Below are 19,045 nucleotides of genomic sequence, written 5' to 3'. Positions count from 1 at the left end.
TTCCTTCTTCAGGAAAAACACAACTAAATCCAATCTTTCTCCCAAGACTTTATTTTCCAGGCTCATGCTCTTTGTCATTACTCTTCTCTGTACTCTTTACAATTAGTTATGTCCTTCTTCATGTGAAGCCCCCCGGCTAGACACAGTTTCAGCTGTGGTTGTGCTGTAGCACAGTGCTTGAGCTTTTCCATCCATGTGGGTTACTGGCCATCCTCTATGGAGCCCAGTTTCTGTTTTTCTTGTAGCTTTACAATTCTGTTGACTCATGTTCAGCTCGCAGGCCGTTTCCTATTGGTGTGCTCCCTGGTTTCCATCCAGTGTCTGCACCCCCACATTTGTCCCCTTTGAAAAATGTTTTGTTTCGTTTTGTTTCCATGATGTGATTCCAATATGGCAGGATTTTTTTTGAGGTCTAACCTTGTACTTCTCCCCAGCTTCGTGTTATTTGCACATTTAGTACAATACCTTATTCTGTCTTTGGGTCAGACCTGGAAATACTGCATCGTATCAGACTCAGGTTAAATCCCTGTGAACCTCTGTTCACTGCATCCCTTTGACTCCACAGATTATGTGTTTCTCTAGAAGCTTTTCCCCACCCCAGAATCTTCAGTTTGTCTTGACCATGCTTCTCCAGCTTATTTACAAGTGCTATATTTAAGATGCATGACACCTACTGCTTTTGGTTTGCCCAAAAAATCTACAAATATGGGAAATTAAATTTCAGAGAAAGGTAATTAATTGCTGTGGTGAACAGCCACCAGTTAGACCTTCTCTAGAAGGACCATTTAAACTGGTATTTCATATTGGAAATAAATTGAATTTCCAAAAATGCACCCTGACAATAAGTAGCATATCACCAATTTTCAGCCCAGCAGCTGCAGACCACCCTCAGGAGAAGTCCCACCAGACATGAAAGAGCTTTGGTTGGACACTCACACAGAAATGTGAGGAGGTTGTTGTGGCCCTTCTTAAATTGGGCCAGAGCTAGCAGTATGAGAGACAAGGGTAAGTGCTCTGGCAGCCACATTTTTAACGTTTGTGGATTTTATATGTGTGTATGAGCCAAACTCAAACTTCATGACATGTCTTAGACAGCGGTAGCAGGTCATGAAATCCCAAACCCCCAAATCCAAGACTTGTTTACTCAATAGCAGAGAAGTGTAACCCATCTGCTTTTGAAAGGTTTTGTTGCTGGGATTTTTTGTAAAAAACAAAGAGCCTAGAAACTTCTCATCAAACATTTGGTTATAAAGGATGCTTAATTAGGCAAAGAAAATATTCCCAGGGCTTCACTAAACACCAGTCAAATTTAAAAAATGGAGCAGCTGCATTCCTTGTTTCGGGGGAGTATTCCACATTTGAAGCTACAATTCTTTCCTCATTAATTCACATTACATGAATCCATTATAATAATCTACAAAATAATGGGAAATTAATTTGTTTTTCTCTGTATGAATAAGCAGCTTTCTTAAATTCACCTTTCCTATCAATCAAGACAGCACTAGGATTTCTTAGACCACAAAGGTCAGGTCCTTGTATTACTACACTTCCCTTTCACAAGAACAGGGTTGCTCCATCTTAATAATAATCATGTTGTTTTGCCTCCTGCTGCTCCTATGAATAGGGTGTTGCGAGATCCCCTTACTCTAACAGTTAGACAGCTCCTACTTCCCAGCTTGAATTTATTCATGCCTAGTTTATAATCTTTTGCTGCTACTTATCAAGGAGCACAAGCTCAGTTGTGGGGGTCCATATTACTTGCATCTGATGGTGCATGCCTCTCTTCCTCTGTTTCAGCCCTACCAGGAATGGATATTCAGTGAAGAAAACCAGTGGGGAAAGCCACAAGGGTTGTGCTGGAATCTTGCAAGTACTGAATGTAACATTAACTGAGCAATGTCTGAGTCAGTGAAGCAAAGCACTCACCCTAGCATTGATTATCTTTCCCATCGCTGTCAGCCACTTCAGCTCTCTCACAGAAATTCATTCAGCTTGGTTAAAATTTCTGGGAAGGGAAGGTTTCCTCTGTTGCCTGTCCAAGTCCACAGCTCTTAGAGTGGAAAACAAGGACGAGTCACTTCTAGAGAATGGCTAATGGAACTTGTCTTTTTATTTCTGGCTCCTTGAAATCTTTTCTTCTCACACACAGGGTTCACGTGTGCTGTGCTACAATTATGATCATGGTGTGTTAGCACTCCTCAGAGACATTCCAATCTTAAGTATAATTCTCTAGGTCAAGAGGGAGACTCCATAGGTCTCTGCTAGCCCTCCCTGAGATGCCCTTCCTCAGAGTATTGAGCAGGAACAATGATATCAGACATGGGGAAGGCATGACCCAAAAGGAGAGGAAGTCTGTGCATGCCTGTGTTCTAAAGCTGCCCGTGCAAAAGCTTGTGCAATGTGGTCTGAACTCAGCTCTGAGCCGTCTTTGAGAAGGGACTTCATGAGATCCCTCCCTGCCTGAGGGACTCTGTGAGTCTGTGCACACAGAAGATGCAGATGGGTAATCTAATCCATGACCAGCTCATGACTAACATCCTTCATGCATATAAATTCCCAAGTGTCAGCCACTAACAAGCTCTTCAGTTGAGAGCAGGAAATGAAGAAAGGTAAATATTCCAACACTGCAAATACAGAAAAAGTCATGTTCAAGTTGAAACAGTCGTGGTTACTTCAGAGTAGATACTGGGTATTGGAAAACTGAATCATGCTGAAGAGCTGTGTAAAATAAGTTGGCCTCTGCTTTCAGTTACGGAGACTTCATTGCCTCACACCGATATTCTGTCAAGCGTATTTCCTGGATATCATCTATTGGAAAATGCATACAACAGGAAAATTATTGATTCCTCTTTGACACAGCATCGGATCATCTTTGGAATTTAAGTTTCCTTATGTTTGGAAAGCAATTTGAACTATTAAGAAATGGAAACATCAGAATACAATGTTGGGTAATAAACTCTATGACTACATTGTCCAAGTGACAGACCTATGCAGTATCACCTGATTAATGCTGGCTATTTGTAGCCTAGAAAAGCATTTTATTTCCATGCATATTATTGCTTTCTGTCAAATTGCCCAACAGAATGTTTCTAGATTTCACAACTTCTCCAGAAAGTTCTTTGTACCTGCAATACTGCAGGCAGGAGAATTACTAAAACCAGTGTTGCCATTGCTGACTCCACTTTTTATATGGTCAGTTCAATAGCTGATAAATTCTTTAACCATTTTTACATTATGGCAATTAAAATAAATTTATCCAGAATTATTCCTTCAATGTATTCAGTCTTGCAGTCAGAAAGCAAAACCTAAGAGTTTGTGTGAATTGGCCCTTTTAAATACATGGCTAGGAAAAAGACAAAGCATGTTGCTGCAGCACAGTACATTTGCCACACTCCTTCAGTTTGTTCCAGAGCTCTCATGCTAATGCCTGTTCCAAACAGAATGGGTGATCTCCAGTTCTGTATTGGTTTCATACAATTCACTTGAGTAAATTCTCAAGCCATAAAAGTTTAATGCAACTAGACTATTTCTCCCAAACAAAACCCAAGTTAAAAAGTACAAAAGAACCATAAAACATGTTCCCTTCCCAAACTAAACACCATACCATTGCATGTCTTTTCTGTTTCCAATAAAGGCCATAGGCTATAATGTTGCAGCACTTTTAAGCCTTTCACGTTCCTGTGAATGCATAAAGATTGCATATCCATTTCTGACTGCAATGGTACCTCAATTTGTTGCATAAGCTGTATTGAAATTTTCAATACAAAGTTTGTGTTTTGAGGGAAATTTTCTTTATATTTTAATTCTCTTTCTGTTTTCATTTGATAGGTCTCAGTTCCTGCTCTTTGACTTCCAAATTCCATTTGCATCCCTCTGTTCTAGTTCAGAAAACCAGTGTTTTCTGCTCAGTTGCTCCAAGCTGACATGCTAGAGCATCATGCATCACACAGGGCATGGGGAGTCTGTTGTATGTGGGATCTGGGACCGCATGGTTGCATACATGGAAGGATATTTTTTGGGTTGAGTTATTGGCCAAGAAGGCCCAATATTGGCAGCCATTTCCTGGGTATCCTGTCTATGCATGACTCCCTAAACATCTCCAGGCTGTAACTAGCTCAGATTCAGCCTTCACACATCTTTGTTGTGCTGGTGGAGAAAGGATCGAGCATGAAAACCAAAGCCAGGGACAACTGGTGGCATTGTGGGTCTTTTGCAAGCCTTGCTGAGGCTTTTTGAGTGCTTCATCTGGGAAAATGTTAATGCTCAAAAAGGTGTTATCCTGTGACAAGCAAGGGTTTTGTTGCAGCTTCCTTCACCAGCCCTTAGTCCTTAAACTCACTTTGTTGCCATTCTGTTGCAAATCAGGCTTCTTTAACCATTTCTCCATTAAAAACATGCCAGAAGTATCCCTATTCCTCTTACAGAGGCCAAACATTCTTTCCTCAGCCTGAATTTCATCGGCCACTGCTGAACTTTACCCCAGGCCTTTTCCAGGGTAAGTCCTGAGCCCCGCTCCTGGGCCAGCACTTGGAGACCTCTCAAAATATCTGAGTTGTTTCCCACAAGCAACATTCTGGCTTCATTGGATGCTGGAGTGGATACCTCTTTCTCACAGCAAGCTTCTGATGCCTCAGCCTCACAGGGCCACCCCTGCAGAGAGAACACGGAGCCACTCAAGCACGAAGGGTAAATCCTGGGACAACTTGGTTCTGCCATAGCTCAGTTCAGTTCAGTTGACTTCTCTGATATATACATACCACAGTGGCTGAGCAAACTTCTGGCTCCAATAGCAACATGCCTTTCTGGAGTTAATTTAGGAAGGCACCTATTGTCCCTGGTGGTGTCTTCTTTGGGTACTCTGGTCAGTTCTGATCTGTGGTAATGGGCTCTTTGCCCAAGTGCACTTGCCACGGTGCCACTGCCATCACGTCCTGTCTTTTCACTCCAGCTGGGTTCATATTTTGAAAGCTCTGCTTTTCATTCTTCAGGAATATATTACACAATCAAATTAATCTCTGGTACCTTTTTTTAATCTATACAAGTCATGTCTGCGAATTTTAGAAGTGCAATTGGAAATGGAGTGCATTTTCCCACTGGGTAAATTCCCACTAGGGTTTATTCATATACCCAAAGCAGCTTCAGAGATTTTTAGAGAACTTTACTTTTATGGTAGAAAATTCATCCAACATTAGATACAGGACATGTATCCAAATGAAATGTAAAGTTTCAAGGGGGATGAAAGCATTGCTGTGTATTTGTTGTTTTCACCTACAGAATGAAGAAAGGTTCACCCATAAATAACTTCCAGGCTATCATACCTTATCATTTATTCAGACAATCTGATTTATAGGCACTGCTGTACTTGCTGCTTGTCATTCTCATTGCACCCTTGTACTTCTCTGTGTGTTCCTAACACTATCTCACTTTGTGCCAATAAAATCTTGTGTGTAGCACTTTTATTGGGCTTTCCCTCATTTTTGGATAGAAGTTGATTATACCTAGTCACTCAAAGCCACATCCTCTACTTGATAGAAATTTGTTAAAACAAATTAGCCATTAATTTTGACAGCACAGCACATTACCTTTCCTTTTTCTGTATCCACATGTCTGTTTGATGAGAAATATACCAAATAGAAACAGAATTGGTACCGTTTTGTCATCATCCTTTTATGTTGGGTAAAAATTTTCAGGGGTGATACAGAGTCTTGAAAGATTTAAGTGGGTTGATCCTGTCTCACTATGAGATTTTATGTACAGTACATCTTGCCAGACAATATAAATCTATAAATACATGTAGTATAAAAGTATACAGAATACCAGACTGTAATCAATTTATGGAAATACTAATTTTTTCCACCTCTTTTTCCAAGAAGATACAGTACCCCTCCGTACACAACAAGAATTTCCACTGAGTTGTACTTCCAGTAGTCTGGAACTCATTCTTGTCATGTGCTGCTGAAGAAATGATCATGTATTTAGTTTGTTTGGGAAGGCAGAGGCTACTAAGCACAGGGCCTGGAAGAGATGGGATGTTTTGGAATTTCTAGAAAAGGACAGTGGTTTGATTTGCATAGTTTTGCTGCAGACTGGTGGCACGGAATTCGGACAGCATCTGTTTTATTGCATCACCATTACTGGACATCACGTGATATGATAAGACTGACCCACCCTGGAATGACTAATCGAGTGGGATGCTTTAAAAGGTTTTTTTCTTTTTTACAACCCTCAATTACAGAAACCACATTTTCCAGGGTAAAAAACAGTAACTTTTAAGCATGTGTGAATGTGTATGTGTGTTGTGCTTTTTGCCTTTTGGATTTTTTTCTGTTTCTAACAAAAAAGACTCTCCTGCCCACTAAAGAATTTGGTCAGAGAGACTTTTTGTTTTTATACCTGTAGTGAATCAACATGAATCATCTAATTTTAGCCATCATCTTTATAGTTTGAAGCAGAAAGTAAGACTTACTCCCTAGGCAAGGCAAAAATGTATTTCCTGGCTCATGCAGTTTGTCGCCCCATTTGTTTGAGATACACAGCAACGCTACTCTTCCCGCTTTCAGCTGTGCCTATTGGAACTGCAGCTACACCATTTCCCAAGAATATGCTTGGTGCGTCAGCTAACCTTTCAATATTAAAAATGGAGAGTGGCTTTGCAAACTTATGCCAAAATGGAAAGGTGTAAGGAAACCGCAGTCTGGAACAAGGGAACTTGACGTTCCTAATGCTGAGGCCCCTCTGCATCTTTCAGCACTGAGGCCATGGGTGGTTTCTAGAAATAATATTGTGTTTGTAGATGTGCACCACTAGAAAATGGTTTTCAGGCGTACCTGTTTATAACAAAGCCCCAGGCAATGAACAACCCTCTTTTTTTCTCTTTTCCTGCTGAAATCGGCATGCTTAACCCCTCAGTGAGGCCTAGGTCACATCCCTGCAGGATGCATGTTCTACTGGCCTTGGCAGGGCTTCACTTCAGCACACAGCAGCAGACTGAGGTGGGACAGCCACCGTTTATTTGAGATATTCAGCTCCGTTGAGATCTCTTCCATAGTTTCATAAGAGTTTGAGAGTGAAAGTCGGTGTTCATCACAGCTGAGGCTCTCTATGTAAATTTATCACAGAGCAGATTGAAAAGACATCCTACTAGACACCACAGGGCAATAATAAGTATCCTTCCAGCCTGGTTGTTTAGGCTAAGTAGAGCAGGCAAACAGTTGCTGAGCCAAGTTTTGGACTGCTGAATTTGGAGATTACTGTCTAACACGCCGCCTATGGAAAACCCCCAATCTTCAGAGAGCGAGAGGGCAGACATCAGATGTGGCAGGATCCATGATGTCTGACCATACCCATAAATCAGTTTGGGGCTTTACAGACCATCTTTGTATGTGACACATATGGTTGGGGTTTTTGGTTATTGTTTCTTTGTCTTCAATAAGGTTTGAATCTACTCAAAACTGGGGAATGGGAAGAGGGATTTCTTTGTTTACAGCATCTGTCCAAGGATGTATCTCCACAGTAGTTATCTGCCTCTTCTAGGACCTTCAAGACTTTTCCTGCATGTTTTGGAAAAATAAGGTTTTGGCAGTGGTGTGGTGATGAACTCTCTGTTAGCAACCTGATCAGTCTTTCTCCGCCTGAAGGTACTGGGATGACAGAACAGACCATTGGGGTCTAATATTTTACACAGAAAAAAGTGAAGAAATGTCCTTCTTCCACCTCAATTTTATTTAAAATTCCTTCTGGACAAACTTTTTGGAAAGTGGTCTTGGACATGAAAACAGTACCCTCACAGACAGCTTTAGGGATGAAACATCCTTTCTGTGATTTCCTAACCTGGTTCATGTACGCTTTCTTAACAGTTGTAGAGAGGGACAACATATTTTCTGCAGGCCTCTTATGATACCCCAGTTACTTTAAACACTTACAAAAGACCTCCCACCCCTCTGAAAATCTCACCCTTTAAGTACCCCCACAGGGGAAGTCTGCAGCTGGAGCTCTAGGGATGCCAAAATACAAGCAAACTCCTTCAGGCAAATTCTGGGTAAATAAAAAGCCAGTGAAATGCTAGAGAACAGTTGGAAAAGCACAGCTAGGCCCTCCAGGGCTTATATTCCAGTCAGGTATGTGCTCTAAAACAGTGGAGAGGGGTTGTGGTTTGCTGCTTGTAGTCAGCTGGTGGATTTGAGGTGCCTTCAGGGCCTCCACGGGCTGTCGAAAGAAAACAAATGGTGGCTGCTGTGGCTGCAGCCCAGGGAATCCCTTGAGCCGCTGGTCACAGTCTTCACACCCCAAGCTTCAAACTCACAGTAACAAAACAACTTCCAGCCCAGAGAGCTGAAGGGAGACAAGTCCTATAAAAGCATCCTGATATGTTATGGGAAGGATCCCAGCCTGCTGCAAAGGTAACAGTCTGTCCGCAAAAACCACTGGTATTTTAGGGAGTTTTCCTGCTCACTACAACGACTCCTTTGGATCCATAAAGACAGGGCTGACAGGGAGTTGAGCAAGTGCAGGACAACCTTCACCACCTCCCACTCTGGCTGCACCATTTTCCCAAGGGACATCTGAAACAACAGAGCTCTCATCAAGTTGGGATCTCAAGAAAAGTTACAAATATGTCCCAAGCCTTGCCTGATTTGTTGAAAAGGACTACACTCCAGGCAAACGGCCAAAAACTACCCCTAAAATAAGCTGCAGACAAAGCCCAGGATATGTAGCAAAATCTACACACTCGCTTCTTCTGTTTCTTCCCTAGAAACCATTATGTATCTGAGAGTGCATCTGGAAAGCTATAAAGAATTCAAGAAGCAGTATGTAGCCCTTCTTCTTGCTCCCTAATCCTGCAAGATGGTCTGACTTCAGAAACTTTGGAAGATTGCTCAAGGTTTCAGGACAGCTCAAAATACAGGGCCATGCACTCTGCCCTGATGGGCTGAGCAGGTGAGCTCCTGCTTCCAGGGCTGCCTCCAGGACATGCAACTGCTGCCCTCTCCTTCTGCTCAAGTATCCCGGGATACTGTTGCTCTTCAAGTCTCAGCAGGGCTGGAGGAAGGTGCCCCTGGCTGCACTTTCAGGGGCCATTTGGTCCCTATTAGCAGCTTTGACAGCAGAGTCTGCCCCATCTCCTCTTAGGGCAGGACAATAGGGATTGCATGTTAAGGGCTGCTCACAGACTTATCAGCCACAGCTTTTGAGCTTCTTATTCTTTAGGACAGCAAAGTGTATTTGAAAAAAAAAGGATTTTGAAAAATGAGTTATTTACGCTTTTGTAAAAATCTGACACACATTTGGAGATAGTGATGTTGTTTTTGTGCTGGCTTTTCAGTTTGTGCTTTACCACAAATTTCCTATGGCTGTAAAGGCAAATACAAGCATGTAATTAGCATGGTTTTCATCATCCAGTGGCATTAACTGGCTGGTTACAGTGGCTTTTATACTCCAGTTCCTAGCCACATTCTAACATTCACTCATAAGTTTGGTCCCTGAGTCAGATCCATAGTTCATGTCTTATCGTGGTAATGTTTCCTTTAGCTCTTCTGTACCTTGCCAACCCTGTGTCTGCTTGCAGTTACTGTATACATACCCAAAAAAAAACCCCTAAAGCAAAACTCAGGGTGAGCACTGAGAAAACTCAGCATGAACACTGCTGAATGACTGATTTAGAAAAAATATGTGCTTTGATTAAGACTGTTATTAGATGAGCTTTTAAGGTGTTGGGTAGACTACAACAAAGCAACCATTTTGCAGCAAAATCTCAGGAGGTTGAGTGGAGAGATTGTTAAATATCCACATTCACTGACTGGAAGGGGGTGCAGCAGAAAAGGACCTGGGGTTGCTGGTCAATGACTGAACATGAGGCAGTTTTTCCCCAGCTGGTCAAGAAGGTCAGGAACATCCTGGCCTGTATAAAAAATAGTGTGGCCAGTGGGACCAGGGCAGCGATTGTCCCACTGTACTTGGGACTGGTGAGGCAGGGCCTCAAATCCTGTGTTCATCTCTGGGTGCCTCACTACAAGAAAGTCATTGAGGTGCTGGAACGTGTCCAGAGAAGGGCAACAAGGCTTGGGAAGGTCTATAGTGTAAGTCTTATCAGGAGAAGAGGAAGCTCAGGAGAGACCTTATCACTCTACAACTGCCTGAAAGGAGGTCGTAGCACAATGAGGATCAGCCTCTTCTCCCAGGCAACCAGTGACAGGACAAAGGCACAGTCTGAAGCTGCATCAGGGTAAGTTCAGGTTGGACATCAGAAAGAATTCACACAGAGTGGTCAAGCATTGGAAGCACTTCCCCTGTAAGTGCTCAAGAAATGACTGGAGATAGTGCTTAGTGCTTTGGTTTAGTTGGAGTGGTGGTGTTTGGTCAAAGGTTAGGCTCAATTATCTTGTGGGTCTTTTCCAAGCTTAATGATTCTATGATTTTTTTTCCTAGCAGAAATGGACTGGCCATGGAGATAGTAGTGGAGCTCCATAGCTGTGCCTCTTCTCTGGGAACAGATGACAGTGACACACAAAGAGGAAAGCAAAACCTTCCTTGCACTCCTGAGCACTTACACAGAAATCTGTGCTTTACTACAGAGTAAGGAGATAGATTCAAAGGAGATAGAAATTGGCTTACATTTTCTATCGTTCATTTGATATAATTACCATTTTCATTTAAGGAGTAATGACTTGAGATTTTTATGAGGATAATTAAGTTTTGATTAATGGACAATCGGACAATCTCGTGGTAAAAAAAAATTAAATCATTCACCAACCCATACACAAATGGAATAATAATTTTTATTTCTTAAATAACACTTAATAAATATTTCTTAAATTAGTGATATTTATTAAATAGGCCAGTAAAATCAGTAGAACATGATTTTAAGTGCCCCTTGAAAAGACCTGAGCTCTGCCAGTTGTAGGTGTAAAACGTGAAAAGAACTTGATATCAGAGTGAGGAAACTTAGCACAGTTGAACCAACCATAATAAAAGCCTTGCTGTCTTTTCATTTGGAGTGTAATGGAAGCCTGTAAGTGCATGAATCTTGACACAAAACTTTAATTGCATGAGTCACAGGCTTTAAAGTGTGCCAGACAGCAGCAGCTCTTTAGTGTAAGGGAAGTTTTACTGTGATCTAGATGGGGAAGGAAGGTTCAGTGACTGAAAGAGAAGACTCTCATCTTCATGAACAGCTCCTGCTTAGAAACTCTATGGATCCAAATAATCTATAATATATAAAGATAATGCAGCTGAAGATATGAGTTTTTGTCAATATATCATTATCTGCAAGAGATAACTTTTCTACAGTGCCATGACACACTAAGTGAGCTGAGTAACGCAACTGGCTCTGTCACACTGCCCACTTTCCTTCCTGAACTGAAATCTGCTCCTTGAGCAAGTCTGGAAGCCAGAATTTTACAGACTAAAACATGAAGCACTGTCTGGCTTGATCAAAAGAAACATGAGCCAGCAGGATAGCATAAAGGTCTTCACACATTCTGGGGTAAGACACAAGCAGCCTTATCCTCCAGACTTTGACGTAGTACTACAGGATGATTCACACTAAACAGAATAAAAATGGCAGGTAATTTATGACTACTGGATGAGTGATCTTTCTTCTCTACTTCCCATCCTTGCCTTTCTTCCTTCCCGGGTCCTAGAGGTTGGCTGATTGAGGGACCTGTAGCATCGATTATATAATTTCAGCTACTGCTGCAATATGTTTAAAAGGTTTTCCAGAAAACAGTGTAAGCAAGGAACTACAGTTCAGTTTCTCAGGATCATTATTTGCAGTGAATTTGAACTCAGCACCAAGGTCACACAGTTCCTTTTGTGCATAAACCGGTTTAAACAGACATTGGGAGCCTTGTTCCCCACATAAATGTCTTTTAATTATTTGTTTTTAACATGTGAAGGTAATATCTCTGAGGTTCAGTGTGAGGAGTCCTGGAATATGAATAAAAAACAAAGCTTATGGCAAGTACCCAATGCACATGTGAACAACCCCAGTTATTTTTAAACTCTGCTTTCTGCCCAAGCACTATACAACACTAGAAAGCTGTATAGTCTAACTTTGACTCAGGTCTGGCAGGTGGAACAGTTATTAAAAGAAAGCCTGCAGTGCCTGGAGGTTTCATTTCCTTGTACAAACATGAGGGTACATTGGAGCATGTGGTGTTGATGATAGTGTGGGGACAAAGCACAAACTACTCAGGCCATTAAAAACCCACATCCCAGACTACGCCACATGGCAGCACAGAAGAAAACCCAAGCATTTCTTGCTAACACAAACCAATTAAATTATTTTTAGCTTCTACAAAAACAAAAAACACAGCAAAAAAGCAGCCACACTGGTCACTAAGACAATAAGCATTTCTAAGATTAGTCTTGAAATTCTCTAAATACATGTGCCCCTCCCCCACCTCCCAAAAGGAAAATCATAGTAACCATTAGGATGTCTGCCTTTCTGACTAAAGATCATAACACAAAGGTTTAGATTTAAGGTTGAAGGGTTTACTTTTCCTTCTATTGTGCAGAAGGAACGATTTTGCTCCTTTACTCCCAATGCAATGACCTATGTGGCCCTTTTCTGTGACTGCATATTTAGCAGGTTGAGATAAAGGATCTCTGATAAGTTTTATTTTCTTAAGAAACAAGTTAATGTGTGTGTGTCTCCATATGGATATGCATACACATGTAAATATGAGCATAAATGTATTTGCAGATGTGTATCTAAGATTCCCATGTGTGGACATCAGGGCCAAAATGTATGTACACGGGACTAGGAGAACTTTCTTTCATAACCTATGAGTATGCTTTAAAGCAGCCCTGAGATTTTGGGGAGAATTTCAAAGCACAGTGCAACTTTATGCAGTGAAAATATCCACTGAATGGGCCATGATAATACTCAGTAAAGAAAGACAACTTGTGGAAGACTATGGTTGGCTATCATGTGGCTCCTAGAAACAGCAGACAAAAAAACCAGCTGGACTTCAGATAACATGGGATAGTGTTCTTTGAAAGTTTCCCCTAACATCATAAAAGGTGAAATTACTTTTCTATTAACGTGCAATGACATGAGCTGTTACCTCTCCAACCTGAAATTTAGCTTGGTGATGGCTGTTGTAAATTTTGAAAAAATAAAGACATAATTATATATTTTTGACTCCTTGCATTCATCACCAGCACACAGTTCTCAGAATTGCCAGCTTAAACAATCACCCTTTGCCTTGCAGAGGTCTGGCTGATGGCCTGGGGCAAGTGCAACTCCCCTCTGAGAGTTCAAGGGATCTGGCTGCTGTCTCTGCCTGAGCCTGGATGGCTCACAGAGGAATCTTTGGAGAGCTGATGCACGTGGACCAGTAGATGGTTCTATACAGATCTAATTTGTGTCCCTAGTTACTGTATTTTAGGATATTTCACTTGAAAATCATTGGGTTCCTAAAGGTGGGGAAACTCGGGTATTTACTGCCCTGTGGGGAAAACCATAGGCAAATCCACTGTGCACAACATGCCCAGAGTGAATGGCCACCCTAATTAGAGGCTAAAGCCATAGATTAGCAAAACATTGGGCAAAGAGGGTTTTTTAAGAAAGGAAAAGACTCCTTTCAGGAAACCTTAGTTTTTTATGTGGCAAGGGCTCTGTGTGGATCCCACATGCCACTGCACCCTCTTTAAGGAAATCACTGACTGACATAGACTGCTACAAGGTCCACCCCAACCACCATGACTAGAAGAAATCACTAGCAATAAGCAGAGCAAACAAGCCAGACAGCTGCAAGGATGTTCAACAGAGGAAACAGGCTTTCATGGTGGCAAGCACAGCCAGCTTTACTTGGTGCAGTAAAGCTCAGTAACAGTAGGTGTCTATGCCTGTGACACACTTCTTTCCCCACCACAGTACCCAAGAGGTAAAAAAATAAAATTTTACAGCCATATGTCCTTTACAACCAGTCTTCACTATGTGGGATGACATATGGTGCAGGATGCATTTTTCTGGAGAACAGTCACTGGGTAGATTAATTGTCACCAAGGGAGGTAAGCACGTGCAACAAAGCTTTGTTGTTGGGACATTTATTGACTTTTCTCTGGTGGCTTTGGAAGAGCTTGTGTTCTGCTTCTCATGCTCCTTTCCATGGTTTATGTTGCTTGCCATTAACACAGTCCTGTGTTTTCAAGGCAAGGCTTGGCTCAGCAGCATCTGTTCCTCCAGGTCTATTTGAGCACCAAGGAAAAGGAATCACTGCTCTCCTCTGTGCCAGCTCCCCTCATTTCCCGCTCCTAGCACAGCAGCACTGCCTGGCACAGTCCATCACCTTCAGTGATCTCCTTCTGTGCAGGCTGAATAAGCCTTGCACACTCAGTTGATACATCTCAGTAATATTTTCTCTCCATTTTCTGCACCAAAATTTGATATGGGATGCTCCTGTGATTATCATAAGGAAAGCAAATCCATGTCTATCCATACATTGTGCTGTTTGGTCTTTCAGCTTCTCATGGTTACAGGGTACAGGCATCTGAATTTGTCTGTTCTTTCAACTTCTTTCCTAACAGTGGTAGTATTCTTCAAATCTAAATCTCTTTCTTCCTCGTTATCCCTGATTCTTTGCAGTAACAGTACTTATTTTCTCAAATTATAAGGGTTTTGTTATTATGAGAACACTTTGAATAAAAGTGCTGTCCAGAAGCAAAGAAAACGGCAAGTTCAGGGCATGAAATAAACACTGTGTATCATGCCACTGATTACAGGACTATCTAAGCAAGGTCCTGAATATCCTTTTAAAACATTTTGTTAGAAAAGCAGTGTTGTTATACCAGTTGCTTTGATGTCTAATTTAATGGAATCTGTCTGAGCAATCACTTCCTTAGTAAAGGCTGATCAAGGACATCAAAGCCCAATAGCCAGTCCATAGAATGTACCTCACAAAGATATTTAATACAGATCTTTAAAAAAAATCATTATAATTAATCAGCAACATTAATGCTTTCCTTTTTTGGGATTTTAATTTCACTTGAGTGAGTTTCAAGTCTCCCTTAATTTATGCCAGAATATGGTCTAAAATCCTGCCCTGACAATTCATGTTGCTGACTCCAGGGAAAATGGAGCTGCTTATTCTAATTAAAACAAATTATTCTCTAGTCTGGGTTAACAATTATTTTCGAAGACCAGCAATTTAATGGATTTTATCTGCCTTTTGCTTCAAATTTAGTGATGACTCTGCTGTCTGTCTTCCGACCTCATCCTTCAACACCCTGCTCTCCCAGTGAGTCATTTCAGAAAATTCCCCAGCAATTGTCTGGTGTACTGATTTATGTCTAACTAAGGCAGCAGCTGCCTGGGCTGCTGCTGCCTGTCAAACATAGCACTTATTTTAATGAGTCAACTGCACAGGTATCATCTATGAACCCATTTAACACTTTTCTAATTTCTGCATATAATTATATAAAAATTTCTATTGCAAAAGGTTTAACAAAATAGCAGGATAATTCTTACTGGTTTTGTAATGTTAAAGAACCCTTTTATATAACCCCATAAAATTGTATTTCATTGCTTAATTGTATTTCATTGTTTAATTTTAAATTTTATGAAAATGAAAAATATTAATGCATTTTAAGCATGAGAATTTGTAATAAGCTTAGGGAAAGCTTCTATTGCCCACTGTGCTGTATTCACAGGCCATACCAACCATGTGAGTACATAGTCTCCCTTTGTGACCAAAAGTCCTCTCAGAAATATTTTTTGGCCACAGCCAATATAAAGTTTCCAACCCCACTTTGACCACTGGAAAACAAATAGATTTATTTTATGCCTAATCATTGTAACAAGACCCTATGTCCACATTGTGATATTTTGTTCTAGTTTCCTCCATAGCAAACAATTGGATGAAGCACAATTAATCTAGAAAGGGTTAAAGTTTACAGATGAGGTGGCTGGTTAATTGCACTTCATGGAAGTTACAGGCATATTGTCCAGATACATAATGCCAAAACTCTTATTCAAATGCCCAGAGGTGAAATTCTGTTGTTCTCAGTCTAACATTTCCCATATTTATAGTCCCTGACTTTATCACATATTTACATAAATTTGTGCATTACATTTTTCTGAATGAAAGGATTTGAGGTTCTGTAGCATGTGCCTTTTAAAAAAAGACAAAGAACAAATTTGCATTTAAAGTAGTTTCATATACAAAATAGTTTCACATACATATACAGATTAAGTCCTTTTAGGCTAGGAGAAATCTCAATTGTGTTCCATCAAACTTCAGGTGTGACAGCAGTACTTAGCCCAAGGGTTTCTTGAGCAAAGAGGAAAACTCAGTTTCCTTGCCCAAACCACAAAGATGTAAGACATTCAAGAAAGCAAATGGATTGTGAAGGCAGTGGACAACTTCAGTGCCTTTGGTCTGGAAGGGCATAGAAACTGACATCTGTAGAACTGGCTTAAAACCTTCAGCAGTTGGAGGATTTAGTGACAAAAGTGAAACCCCACATCAGAATTCAGATCTCTCATATCTGCATTCTGCCAAAAAATTATTTAGGCATATGAAGGAAGTTCAGGAGACCCTGGGAAAAAATTACATGGTTTCATCAACTTTTATCAAATAGTAAGGTACTAGGAAAACTTCCTAAATACATCCATGCCATGAAAATACTGACAAATCTGAATAGAGGTGTTTCTAAAGTCTAGTCAGAAGTGGCTGACAGAAAAAATTAATTCAGATTCTTCAGCACCAGAGATGCAACAAGAAAAATACTTGGAAGGATTTAATTCCTCAGTACTCATCATAGGCACTCTTTGAATTGCTTAGGAACCAACAATCTTACATTGGACTTAAGGGTCAAAATAAACTCACTGAGCCTAAAACTAGTCAAAGGCTTGCTTCACTCAGTCCCTGGAGGGCCTCTGAAACCCTTTGAATAATACAACATTGTCCTCATTCAAGGACAACTGATGCTACTGATGCTGACTGCTGAAATATAGATGCTGATATCTTTGATCTCCTTTTAGACTCCTAAACCATGCTCTTCCCCTTAATCCTTTCATACAGGAGTTGCCAGACCTCAGACAGATCTGGAAGACCTCAGGACTCAGGGAGGCACAAAATTGTTCTTGCAGGTCTGTCCTCTTGGTATGTGACTGAAGAACTTGCCCAGAGACAGAGAGAGCCGAGCCATGGAGCATAGCTGTCTGCTCCACAAAGGGCACGGTCAGACCCAGAGTGTCTTAACCATATTGCAAACATAAAACCACTCCAGACTGACTAGACCTCCCCCAGATTCACTGATCTGTACATACAATATCTATCAGGAGTTCAATACATCAGCCAAAGCTTTGGAAGTGAGGAATAGCAAATAGTCTGACAAGTGTCTCTTCAGTTAATTTAATCATTCATCATGATTCTATCCAAGCTCAAATACACCAGCAGACCCTGCCAAATATGCTTGCCCAGTGCTCATGATACAAAATCAAAGCAAATACTGCCTTTGGTGTTACCCTAATCACTTGGAGTTCATCTAATGTGGAATAAGCACTGCTCATGGGTTTGTGCTTTTTTGTCTGGTTGGTCCAGCTGTGTGCGTCAGTAGGTCTTCCAGGATGGAAAAAACCCCAAACACCTTGCTTTTTGAGAGTTGTTGCAATGATGGTATTAATCTTTGGTTCGGGGTCTTTCAAGACATAAGTTTGTGACCATAGAGATCATGTCATGGTGGAAGCCAAGCTGCAACAAATTTGAACAGCCTACTTGACTTCCCCAAACGTCACTTCTTTTTTTTTTTTTATGGGGGTCATGCCAATTGCCTCACTAATCATACTCCATTTACTTCTAGAATAGAACACAACAATGCTGCAGGATGCAAGTGTCTATAGATGGTTATTGGGTGCTCTTCTGGTAATTTGAATTGTGTGCATCAAAACCAATGAGTATTTCTCTTCCTCCTAAGTGAATTCATAGATTATATCACAAATTATATTTCCTTGTGGTTCTCCATGCACATTTCTCTTCTGAAGCCCAACTGAATAAATCAGACAGTAAAGTGATGTGGGCCAGGAGAACCTCAGAACTAAAGCCTTTTGGTGTAGTTAGAGGGGTCAGCAATGTAGGGAACAAAAAGCTTTTTCAAATCATTATCAAAACAAGTTCTACTGTTACAACAGGGACTTTTTTACCTCTGCACCTCTCTAATAATTACTACTAACAACAGCGATGCCCACCAAAGCCTCACGTGACTGCAATACCCGCTGCCTTCTCAGCCAGTCAGTCACTGACCCTGCAGACATGGTCACTATCCCATTGTTACCCAGTACCCCACCACCAGCTGGTCATCAACTTATTCATCTGCAGATTCATGTTCTTTGTTTGTCCCTCCTCTCATCCAGACTTAGACTGGAGCACAACTCCAGTTTTGGCAACAAACAAAACTGAGAACTGTCAGTGATAGAGTTTTGTAGATAAAATTTGTTTTCTTTCCTTCTGTTCTAGACATTTCTCTTTTTGCAGTCACAGCCACAGCAAGAAACATCTGTTTCAACCCCTTCAGCACCCACAGATATCTCCATGTCCCTAAATTCTAACAACCACTCTGATGAATGAGACAGAAGGGCAAATAAATGATGGTTGGGAAATGCATTAGGAAATTCCACTAGCTAGTTCCAGGCTGGCACAAAAAGATGAAAGGCCTTATTTCGATTGCTACATTCTTCAGTAAAGGCAGTTTTATCACTTTTCAGCAACAAGCAGTTCAAACCAGCAGGAATTTACTAACAACACTCTAAGCACTTCATTTCTTCATAGAGACTTGTAACAGCAGTGTCTAGTTCTCATCTGTCCCGTGGGGCTTCTCTGTAAGAGAAAGATGTCTACTTTTCGTAACAGCCCACACATGAGCAAATAAAGCTCTTCATTCCCTCCCCTACATGTCTGCTATTTATTCACCATGCAATGGGGTGCAGTGAGCTCAGCAGCCCAAGGGCCTTTTGCTGGGCCTGGGTGCTCCTCCTGGGGAAGAGATGCCTCCCTCCACTCTACATGATGATGCTCTTAATGTTGCGATAAGCATGACTGGC

This window comes from Fringilla coelebs, assembly GCF_963513975.1.
Source record: "Fringilla coelebs genome assembly, chromosome: 1".
In the NCBI taxonomy this organism is placed as follows: Eukaryota; Metazoa; Chordata; class Aves; order Passeriformes; family Fringillidae; genus Fringilla; species Fringilla coelebs.
Note: the sequence above shows the minus strand (reverse complement) of the source record.